Source organism: Agrilus planipennis, unplaced genomic scaffold (assembly GCF_000699045.2).
Source record: "Agrilus planipennis isolate EAB-ADULT unplaced genomic scaffold, Apla_2.0 scaffold78, whole genome shotgun sequence".
In the NCBI taxonomy this organism is placed as follows: Eukaryota; Metazoa; Arthropoda; class Insecta; order Coleoptera; family Buprestidae; genus Agrilus; species Agrilus planipennis.
Window position 1 is genome coordinate 1,200,259 of NW_020438928.1, and position 10,608 is coordinate 1,210,866.

The window sequence follows — 10,608 nt, forward strand, 5'->3', positions numbered from 1 at the left end:
ATAGTCTTTCACAGTCTCATAAAATGTATCGCGTATGAGTTGCTGTTATTTTAAGTAAAATTATCTCTATTTCCAGTCTTTAATATCGTTTCGAAGCAATTTCTTTTTATATGTTTAACATGTTGGCTAGCGTCACTTCTTCGGCGTCACATGCTTGTGACATTAAGTGCATTATAAATTGCGTCCGTGATGTAAATGGATCCATTATTTTAGGCAATTACAGCTAACATAACTGGATAATTTGAAATAATGTAGAAAATGCGTCTAGGAAATGTTCCGTTTTATTATTTCTCTTAGAACTTCCCATTTGTACTACTGTGAATCTTCCAAGTCCTTTTCTTATTCGAGACTTACATATTTTTGTTTGTATTTAGTACGATTTTTAACTTACTTTCTCAAATTCTCATTTTTGGTTCATTTATTTATTACTTTCGGAGTTGATATCCTAAATACAATTAATTTTTCGATCCTTCGGAAACAGTATTTTTTTTACGGATAAAAGGTATCATATGTCCTTTTGGGTACCCACGACAATGTGTGTACAAAATATTATATATAAAAGAAATTATGAGTGCTGTCATCACAGGGCAAAGTAATATTACGTAGTTAGTATCAGCAATTTATTATGCTGAAGTGTACGATGTGTTGCATACCTATTTAGAAACAATTCCTATAAATTTAATTTTTCAAACAATTTTTAACACAAAGTAATTAAACAAATTGTTCACAAAAGTAAATTTTAACCACTCGAAGCAATGGTGCTAACAGTTTCGAGCTCACAGCGACTGATAAGGGGAAAGAACTAGTTTTATAAAAAGATTTACCCGCTGTTTCGCTCGCTTTGATGTCCTATATACTTGTCAAATATCATCAACGACCACATAAAACTAAAGTTTTTATCCCTCGAGAACACTATTTTTTATCTGGATAAAAAGTACCGTATGTCCTTTACTGTACCCCTGACTAAGTGACTTGTAGCAAACAAACAAACTCACATTGAGATTTATAACATTAGTTAGGATTTTACAAAATATTTAACAACATTTTCTGTCTAATATTTGACAATGAAAATTCTAGCATCAATTTTTCCAGTTCCAAATTGTTTTTAAATTTTGTAAAACAAAAAAAGCTAACCACAAAATCAAATATGTACAAGTATTGTAGGCTAATATAGAAGCCACAATTTGTAATATGTTTATAGATATATGTTTAAAGGTAAGTAATGATGTCCCCTGGGTAGTGCGATACTTAAGCCGTCTAATTATAGTTTAGCTAAATCTATTCCNGATATCAAAACAAGTTTCCGTTGTCAGATTCATTTGGTATTTTTTTCACAAATACCTACTAAGATTATGTATAGTCGTTACTTAAATTTCATTTAGATCGACCTAGGTATTTATTTTCGATTTTTTTTTGTTTTTTTTTATACTCTTAAAACGGTTTAGTACTAAGAACGGAGATTTACGAAAATTATAAGTGATATTGATTACAACTGAAAGAAAAGGGATCACCGTTCGGGCAGGGGCTGCCGATTTTATCGGATAATAGTCTTTCACAGTCTCATAAAATGTATCGCGTGTAAGTTGCTATTATCTCTATTTCCAGTCTTTAATATCGTTTCGAAGCAATTTCTTTTTATATGTTTAACATGTTGGCTAGCGTCACTTCTTCGGCGTCACATGCTTGTGACATTAAGTGCATTATAAATTGCGTCCGTGATGTAAATGGATCCATTATTTTAGGCAATTACAGCTAACATAACTGGATAATTTGAAATAATGTAGAAAATGCGTCTAGGAAATGTTCCGTTTTATTATTTCTCTTAGAACTTCCCATTTGTACTACTGTGAATCTTCCAAGTCCTTTTCTTATTCGAGACTTACATATTTTTGTTTGTATTTAGTACGATTTTTAACTTACTTTCTCAAATTCTCATTTTTGGTTCATTTATTTATTACTTTCGGAGTTGATATCCTAAATACAATTAATTTTTCGATCCTTCGGAAACAGTATTTTTTTTACGGATAAAAGGTATCATATGTCCTTTTGGGTACCCACGACAATGTGTGTACAGAAGGAGTAGAGGTGAGTGTCCAACTAGTTTTAGGACTGGCGACATCATGATGATGAATAGTCTTAATGAAAGCTTTACATCCAAGGCGAAACATCGGTGATAAGTTTGCAATAAAAAGAAAGCCTTTTACCTTTCTAGCTTTGATTCTGCACCTCATTAGAAGAAAAAATCGAGAACAAACAGAAATTAAAAACAATTGATAAAGATTCAAAGAATACTTTTCAATATTTGGCAACAAAAGTGCGAAAAATAACAAAATACGACCGTGACATTAGTAGTACCGGAACGTGTAGTTTTTGGCATGCGTAGGGGGACTTCCCCGTTTTATTACGCGAAAGTGCCAAAGTGCGTGTCCATTGACGGCTCCAGTTGGCACGGAAGAAGAACGTTCACGCCAACTGGGGTGCCCTCCAATGTTTACAATACCGTCCGTGTAAAACCAGTGCCAGCCAGCGAGGTTTCGCACACCCAACTCACTCACTCATTCGCTTATTAGCCCCACAAATCGTTTTTGGATTCTACCTCAATCTCACACCTTTTCATTTCAATCCCGACACAGTCTCAATCAGGGACGACTTTTAAAGTGTTCTTAAAAAGCGGCTTTAGAGGTGCATAAAAACGTTCTGCANCAAATTGTTTTTAAATTTTGTAAAACAAAAAAAGCTAACCACAAAATCAAATACGTTCAAGTATTGTAGGCTAATATAGAAGCCACATTTTGTAATATGTTTATAGATATATGTTTAAAGGTAGGTAATGATGTCCCCTGGGTAGTGCGATACTTAAGCCGTCTAATTATAGTTTAGCTAAATCTATTCCTGTCTCTGCAAACTACCGCGTCACCATAGGTCAAGAAAAACACAAGAAGTGTCTCCTGATGACAGTGCTTGTAGATAAATAAGTTTATTACGATTGCAAAACGCTGTCCGCTGTTACCAGGCTGAACTTATTTTGAAAGGCTTTGAAGAATACTAAAAAGTATACGTTTCTGGATAGCTGCGAAGCTGAAACGAATGGCATTAACTATTATTGAGATTTCAAACTAATTTCCAACAATACGCAAAACATTATTTTCAATATCATATTAAAAAAATCCCTGAACTGAAGCAAAAACATCAGGAAATTTTCGCTAATACTATTTGTCCCCTAGAATTTCGAATGTTATAAAAATAAAGGTAATATTACCTAATAGTAAAGATTAAATGTTTAAAAATTAAGTTCTTTTTACATTTCTTCTGTTTGTTCATATTTTGTTAATTATAGATATTATTCACGAAATATACATTTACTCTGATAAAGGTATACAGTGTGCTAAGTAAAATAAGAATAAACTGATCAAAAAAGCATAGTAAACATCAAGTCGTGAATCCTGGAGTTATTCTAATTCCCATGGGAAAAATCAAAGTAGTTCAGTTATGAAAAAGATTCGTAAGTAAGGTATAAAAAAAACAGCCTGACAAATTTGTAAAGGCTTTCGCAGCCAGTAGCCGCAGCATCGACGCCCTCTAGACCCGAATCGGAACAACATCAAATAAGGCTAAGGAATACCCTTTTCCAGAATTTTTCATCATTATTTGCAAAAAAGTTTCCAGATTTATGTTGCCTAAAAGAGCTTATCTAAAGACTACTGATAAAATTTAACAAGAAAAAGGTTCAAATTTTTATAGATATCAAAACATTAGTATTCAAAATCGTGAAGTTTTTCTTACAAATGAATACTAAACGAGGAGCTTTTCTTAAAGGCTCGTATAAAACAACTGGTGTGGAGACAATAGCACGGGACAGCATTGTTTTGGCACTGTCAACAAATAAATTACAACGGATTTAGTGGATTGTCCACTTTTTAACAGTCACTTAGAAAAGCTCTAGGAACTGCAGCTAAAACCCCAATCTCTGCTTGATTTAGTGAGCAAAGCATACGGTTTTTCCCATTTTCAACTGAATATCCGATCCTTTATAAACACTGAGCGTCATTTATACAAAAAACGAAACAGATTTTTTATAAATCTACATTTTCATTTGAGAAATTAAAATATCCAATTGCCCAATTCCCAACGTATACATACTTAGAGGCTTATTATTCTATGGAGTAAAAAAACGTGGGGGTTGAAGGAGTAAATACAGGTACAAATATATAAAATGGGTGTTACGATTGGGAAGATAGACAACAGAGTAGTAATTAATGAACAAATTAGAGAAATTAAAAGAAGGTGATATATATATAAGAAGAGTTTGAAGGAGTATGTTAGAAATAGAAACTAAAAGTAAGTGTCAAGGATGGGAATATGTGTAGGTGTATGAGTAAAATGACATGAGGTAAGGATCTGAGAAATATAGTCTCAAGATACGTAGAGTGCATAAAGGTCTGGATCTGAGGGGGGGTTGGCAGGGGGATTGTGTGTTAGGGTATTTGAAGGGAATAAAAAAGATAACTATAATAGCAAGGTTTAGAATGGAAAATTAATGTAGAGAACGTAAATTTTGGATGAAGCAGGATGAAATATTGTGTAGATTATGTGAAATAGGAGAGGAAATCTTGCTGCATATATTGGAAAAATGTGATGAAAGAAGGGATTTAGATGAGTGTTGTTGAATTTGTTTATTTTAGTCAATTGTACAATTCTGATTTGTAGTTGTGGGGGTAAAATACAATAGGCTGTCGATCCCTTTTGGTTAGGTACTACGTAAACTGGATAGTTGCCATTTATTATAGCATTTTCAGAGATTGCAATGCCTAGATTTTTGTTAGATTAGGTTAATCCAGTTTACGGTAAAATGTAGTTAGTACAACTATTGCAACTAATATGTCATTAACGAGTGGGATTGGACGATACCAAGCCGGTATCGACACTTTTACATAGGTATAGATATAATTATATCGGAAGAAAGTAATGTCAATTGCTAGTAGGTATCAAATGCCAAGAATAAAAAATAAAACTTTTCAGTGTTTGCAGTTAAATGCTTATAGTTGAGCAGTACCTTCAAAGTACACTAGAAGGAAAGGCAATAGGCCCTCTTAAGCCTCCTTTCAGAAATCATGGGGGTGAGGATGATGAGATAAACAAAAATTAAGACAGAAGAAAATGAATGATAAGTTGAATTGACGAAATTAATATACAGTTGCAATCCGAAGGGCCCTGAGTGTGAACTGGCAACGTATAGAGAAATTGTGATAACAACTTAGAAACTACATCCATGAAAAATATAAACAGTGGCGATTGTGGAACGACTAATAAAGTAAATAACATCTTACTACTACACTACCACACAATATTCTTTAGACACCCATTGCGATGACAATAAATTAAACAACTACTTCGTTCATCGTTAATAATAAGGAGTAATATTTGAAGTACACCTAGAGATGGTATTAAAAATACAAAAGATGAGAAATTAACGTTATGTAAAATTTAATAGGTAAATTAATATCTTCTGGATAGGTAATAGTAGTAATTTTATTGAGGTGTATTGTCCAGGTGCGGTACATTTTTGATGGGTGATTTGCTCTGTCCTTCCATTACAAAAATTATTTCTGTGTCGCGCAAAAACATTCGGCATTTAGCGTACTTCATTTGCACCGATCATACACGGTCGTTTGATACACGCGCTGTTTCATACAACCTCATACATTTAGATCAGGACTACACGCCGGCGAAGGTGCAGGATCGGTTCGAATAGAAACTCACGCATTGGTCAATACAATAATAACACTGACCTATGGCAGTGACACATTGACCTACTTCTACTTTAAGCTGACTGTAAACATAAACATCGTCAATCACAAATAATCTAATCTGACAAATAACAAACATGATTACAAAAATACAAAAGGAATACAACACGGATGCTGCTAAGTAGCAGCTGATTGAATTTGTTTGTATAATCCTACCAGGGCTGGCTGGCTGTTGCCTGTATTTTCAAATAGTTTTTTCTAGAAACGGTGGACTTTCGGACCAAACATTTACTTAATTTTTTTGTTTTATGATGCCCTACCAACTCTTGTAAACTTGGTACTTATTTCGGAAACACTCCCTACGTATTAGTGTCGCCTGAAGGAGCAACAATAAAAGTTGTAAAGCGTTTCGAAAAACAACGTATTATTAACTATCCTTTCGGTCGTCCATACCTTCCAAACAAATTAACAGACATAAAAGAGAAATCTACTGATTCTCTTTGTTGCAATATATTTTGTCCCACGATAATTAACATGTGGTGCCTACATCTGCCTATTTGCAAAATTCTCACACATATGAATATGTTTACTATTGTTTCAGATGGAGTTAAAGCTTGTCCTCGACGGTGGTCAAAAGCATCATTGTCATCAAGATCTTGTGACCTGAAGATCTTCGTGACCAATATGAGTACGCGTACGTTTGCCCATTGCCGATCGAAAATGTAGAAGAAACTCTAGAATCCTGACCCCGTGTCAACCAGGATTCTACAGTACCTTCCACAAGAAAAAAAAACGCATCACGTTTTGTCCCCAATATGCCTGCATCTTCAGAAGGTCTATTGGTAACAAAATGTATAATAACCTACATAAACGACGCCTACATCTGTCATGATCCGAAGTTCTCCTTCAAGTATTTATTTATTTGTTTCTTAAAACATAAATACGTAACAGTTAGCCACATACATATATGTATTTACAAATAGTTTCTAAAGCAATAACTTGATACTTAATTAAAGAAAAATTGATAAACTCTCTGATTTTTGTAGATTTAGGTGATGTGTTTATATCACGATACATTGTAATGATGTAACAGAATAAATAGGAAAGTTAGTACCTATATAATATAAAATAATATTAATAATAACAAACTTCGCAGAAATATTTTCATTACAGAAGTCGACGAGAGTATTAATGTTAATCCATATGTTATTTGATATTGATATACCTAATTAGTAATATACACATTATGCGAGTTAATGGCGTACCTCTGATATACTCAACTTAAGTACGTACTAAAAATAAAACAATTTTGAAAAAAGATATAGTCGTTGTTTTCTTCCAACCATACCAATAATATAATAATTTGGTCATTTAATATTACCTACATCAGGAAAGATATCCAGGAAATCCATACCCCATAAGTAAACTAGAACTACAATGTGATAAATGTTGAAAGTAATAATTTGTCTATTACTTAAGAACGTACTAGTTAAACCCGTCCAAGTTTGGCTTTTGCTCATATAGTACTCTAAATGACAAAATTTTATTATTAGAATGTACCTATCAGAACGAATACTGAATATAGGCATTAGAACCTTCCCATGCTCTCCCCCATATACGTCAAATTGGTAAACCTAAAAATTAATAATTTACAACAATTTTTAATAAATTAAGTTCCGACGTCAGCGAAATCATTTTCTACGTTAAGCATGCTATAAGAGAGGCTGACTAATCTTCAAAATTCTGAATATCGAATGAACCCTTCCATTTTTTAATTAGACATTCTAATAAATAATCAGTTAGTTGGTAGAACACCAATCTATCATGCTTTTTTCTTATTGACTTCCATGGAGTCCTTTAACCTTTTCTTTCCTTCCGCACCCTTCTTATTCTAAACCGTAGAGCGCCGCACTCCAGACGTGCACCTTTAATAATCTTTTTCGAATTTCTAAATTAACCGTTAGCGAACACAGAAATGACTTCTTTTTGATAATGGCAACTCTACCCTATGCTATCCTCTGTTTTATATCTCCACTGCTCCTTCCATCCTGAATTATCTGACTTCCTGACATTAAAACCGTGTTTCATTTATTACATCAGCCTTGAATTAAAAGAAAAAAGGAAATTGGTAGTCATTGACTGTTAGTGACAGCTCTGCAGTTGATTATCCGTACTCAACTTTAAAACCATGAGTAAAACCTTTTCTGCCGATTTACGCACTGTTCTTGCTAATTTACTTGCCATATTTTTTCTACAAGTAATGTTATTAAAAAATGGAGTAGTTTTTCCTTTTGTCCCTGAGAATCGACGTTTCACTTCTACACATCGTTACCATGTAATGACTGAACCAAATAATACAATTCTGGTTTCGGACTATACTATATTTTAAATTTGGCGATTTATGTCATAACCCAAATTTCTAATAGGTATTCAAATGTCAAGCTTTTATCAAGAGTTATTCATCTTCCTCACCTTATCTAACCTTCTCTATCCACAGTATCCTCATCATTCGCCTGTAACACCACATTTCGAACACCTCTAACCTTTTTTTTTTCCGCCGCGCCCACTGTCCATGTTTCGCACCGGTATAGCGCCATGCTCCAAACATACACCTTTAACAACCTTTTTCTGCTTTATATCCCTACTAGTCCTTCCATCCTGACTTATCTGAATTCCTAGATAGGTAAAATCAGTCACTTCTTATAATTTTTCGTCTCCTATCTTTATATTCGCTCTTTCCCTACTTTTTCTTCCCTTACATACTAGTATTTTAGTTTTAGTTTTATTTATTTTCATACAGTACTGATCTGTTTGTACCGCTTCCATTTTATTTAAAGCTATCTCTAACTCCTCCTTGCTAGATGTAATACTACTATATCATCTGCAAATCTAAGCATACTAATCTTTTGCCCCCTGTAAATCTATCCCTACAGTTGCACTGTCTTTAATGATGTTGATCTCGTCTTCGATGTATAAATTAAAAAGTAGCGGTGCCAGTGTACATCCCTGTCTGACTCCCTTCCTAATTTTTACTTCTCTACGTTACAGCCCTAGCTCTATAACTGCCTGTTGTTCTTTATACAAACAAGTATCACTCTTCTACCTTTGTAACTCATCCCTACATTTATAAGTATATTTAACATCTTGTCCCATTTAACATTGTCAAAAGCTCTTTCTAAATCTTCAAATCCTATATACGCCCTCTTTCTTTTTTCTATCGTTTTCTCTATTGTTACCCGTAAAGCTAAAATGGCCTCCCTCGTTCCTTTATTTCTTCTAAATCCAAATTATTCTTCCCCTAATAGTTCTTCCGCCCTTTTTTCCATCCTACTCTGTACAATTCTGGTTAAGATTTTAAGTATGACTTAACCCATTTAAAATAAGTTTCTGACCTTTTACCTAAACCAGTATCTTTTGTATTAAACTGAATAGTAAAAAAAATATTTTTAAAATATTGGCCCACAATAAGAAACTAAAATATGTGCCTGTAAGTTACTACAAGTCTCTCTCAGATTCCCGTTCAGGTTCCATTATCATCTGGTAAAAAAAACCTTGGTTACGGCAAAGGTAATGAAGTGAACTCGTGCCTGATTAAGTGTTAAGTAACGCTCACGAGGATGCCTTAACATGTGTGCCCTGAGACCGATGCAAAAAGTGTTAATGGTCCCAGAATGTAATGTATATATACATGCACATATAATATGTGTGTGCATGTAAGTGATGGCTGAAGAAGGAGAACTCTGTCCCACGCTATCTTATTCACAGCCACTGGCCTTACTGACGCATTAAGAATATTTATGAGAGAGACGATTATCAAGAAGAGGCGGAGTGTCTGCATCGATTTTTCCTGCATTTTCCTCCGTCCTGGTAATTAACTAAAACCTCTGCTCCTCTATGACTAATGCCGATTTGATTTCCCGACCTTCGAAAGATTTTCTCCGTCGGGTATCATTGGAAAACGGACTCGTTCGCCGAACCCTCAAAAAGTCAATGAAAATTATAAAACTGGAAATCGCATGTGATTAATATTCGACCAATGCATTTTATCTAATATCAAATAAAAAAATTAAGTCACCGTAGAAAATACTACAAATGTCGCGGTAAACGCCATCTGTAGTACGATGCTACATTTTAGGATTACGTATGCTCCAACAAAGTCCATTTAAATATATGGATATCTACTTGCTGAAAAGATGAAACTTCTGTGTTCTGTCGGAGCTGCCTGCGACGCGCTGATGAGATCCAAAAAGATCGAAATCGCGATCCGCGTCTGGCAGTTTCGACAGAATACCTACAGACCACTTCGAATTATTTTGAGGTTATTACGTTGAGGTTAGCTACGCCGAGATTCGTTTCAGCAAGTAGATATCCATATATTTAGATGGACCTTGTTGAAGCATACGTAATCCTAAAATGTAGCATCGCACTACAGATGTCGTTTACCGCGCCATTTGTGATAATTTCTAAAACGCGCTGTTAAGACAGCAGGTAAAAGTTGGTCTGTGTTCTGTCGTAGCTGTCTGCGACGCGCTGATGAGATCCAAAAAGATCGAAATCGCGATCCGCGTCTGGCAGTTTCGACAGAATACAGACCACTTCGAATTATTTTATAAGTCACCGTAGGTTACGTTAGGATCGGATTAGGTTAAGTTTGTTTGGGTTAGATCTAATTTTAAAATTTTCGAAACTCCAAACCTGTCATTCAAAAAATACGACATGGTGTAAGATAATTCGTACAAATTACTTGCAATTATTTTTTCATATAAATAATAATATAATATAAGTTCAATGGGTACTACACCGAAGCGACGCGCTTGTCAATCATATTAGAAATCAAATGCGGGGTTATTAAAGAGGAACG

The 10,608-nt window shown here is 34.3% G+C and overlaps 1 long non-coding RNA gene across 1 annotated transcript in view; it reads left to right on the top strand.

Moving 5' to 3' along the window:
- The window catches only part of LOC108733753, an 11,776-nt gene extending 5,246 nt beyond the window's left edge, over positions 1-6,530 (top strand). The window contains exon 2 of the long non-coding RNA XR_001937275.1: positions 6,349-6,530. This is a non-coding gene — a long non-coding RNA (uncharacterized LOC108733753). The remainder of the gene's footprint in view (positions 1-6,348) is intronic.
- Positions 6,531-10,608: the final 4,078 nt, after the last annotated feature.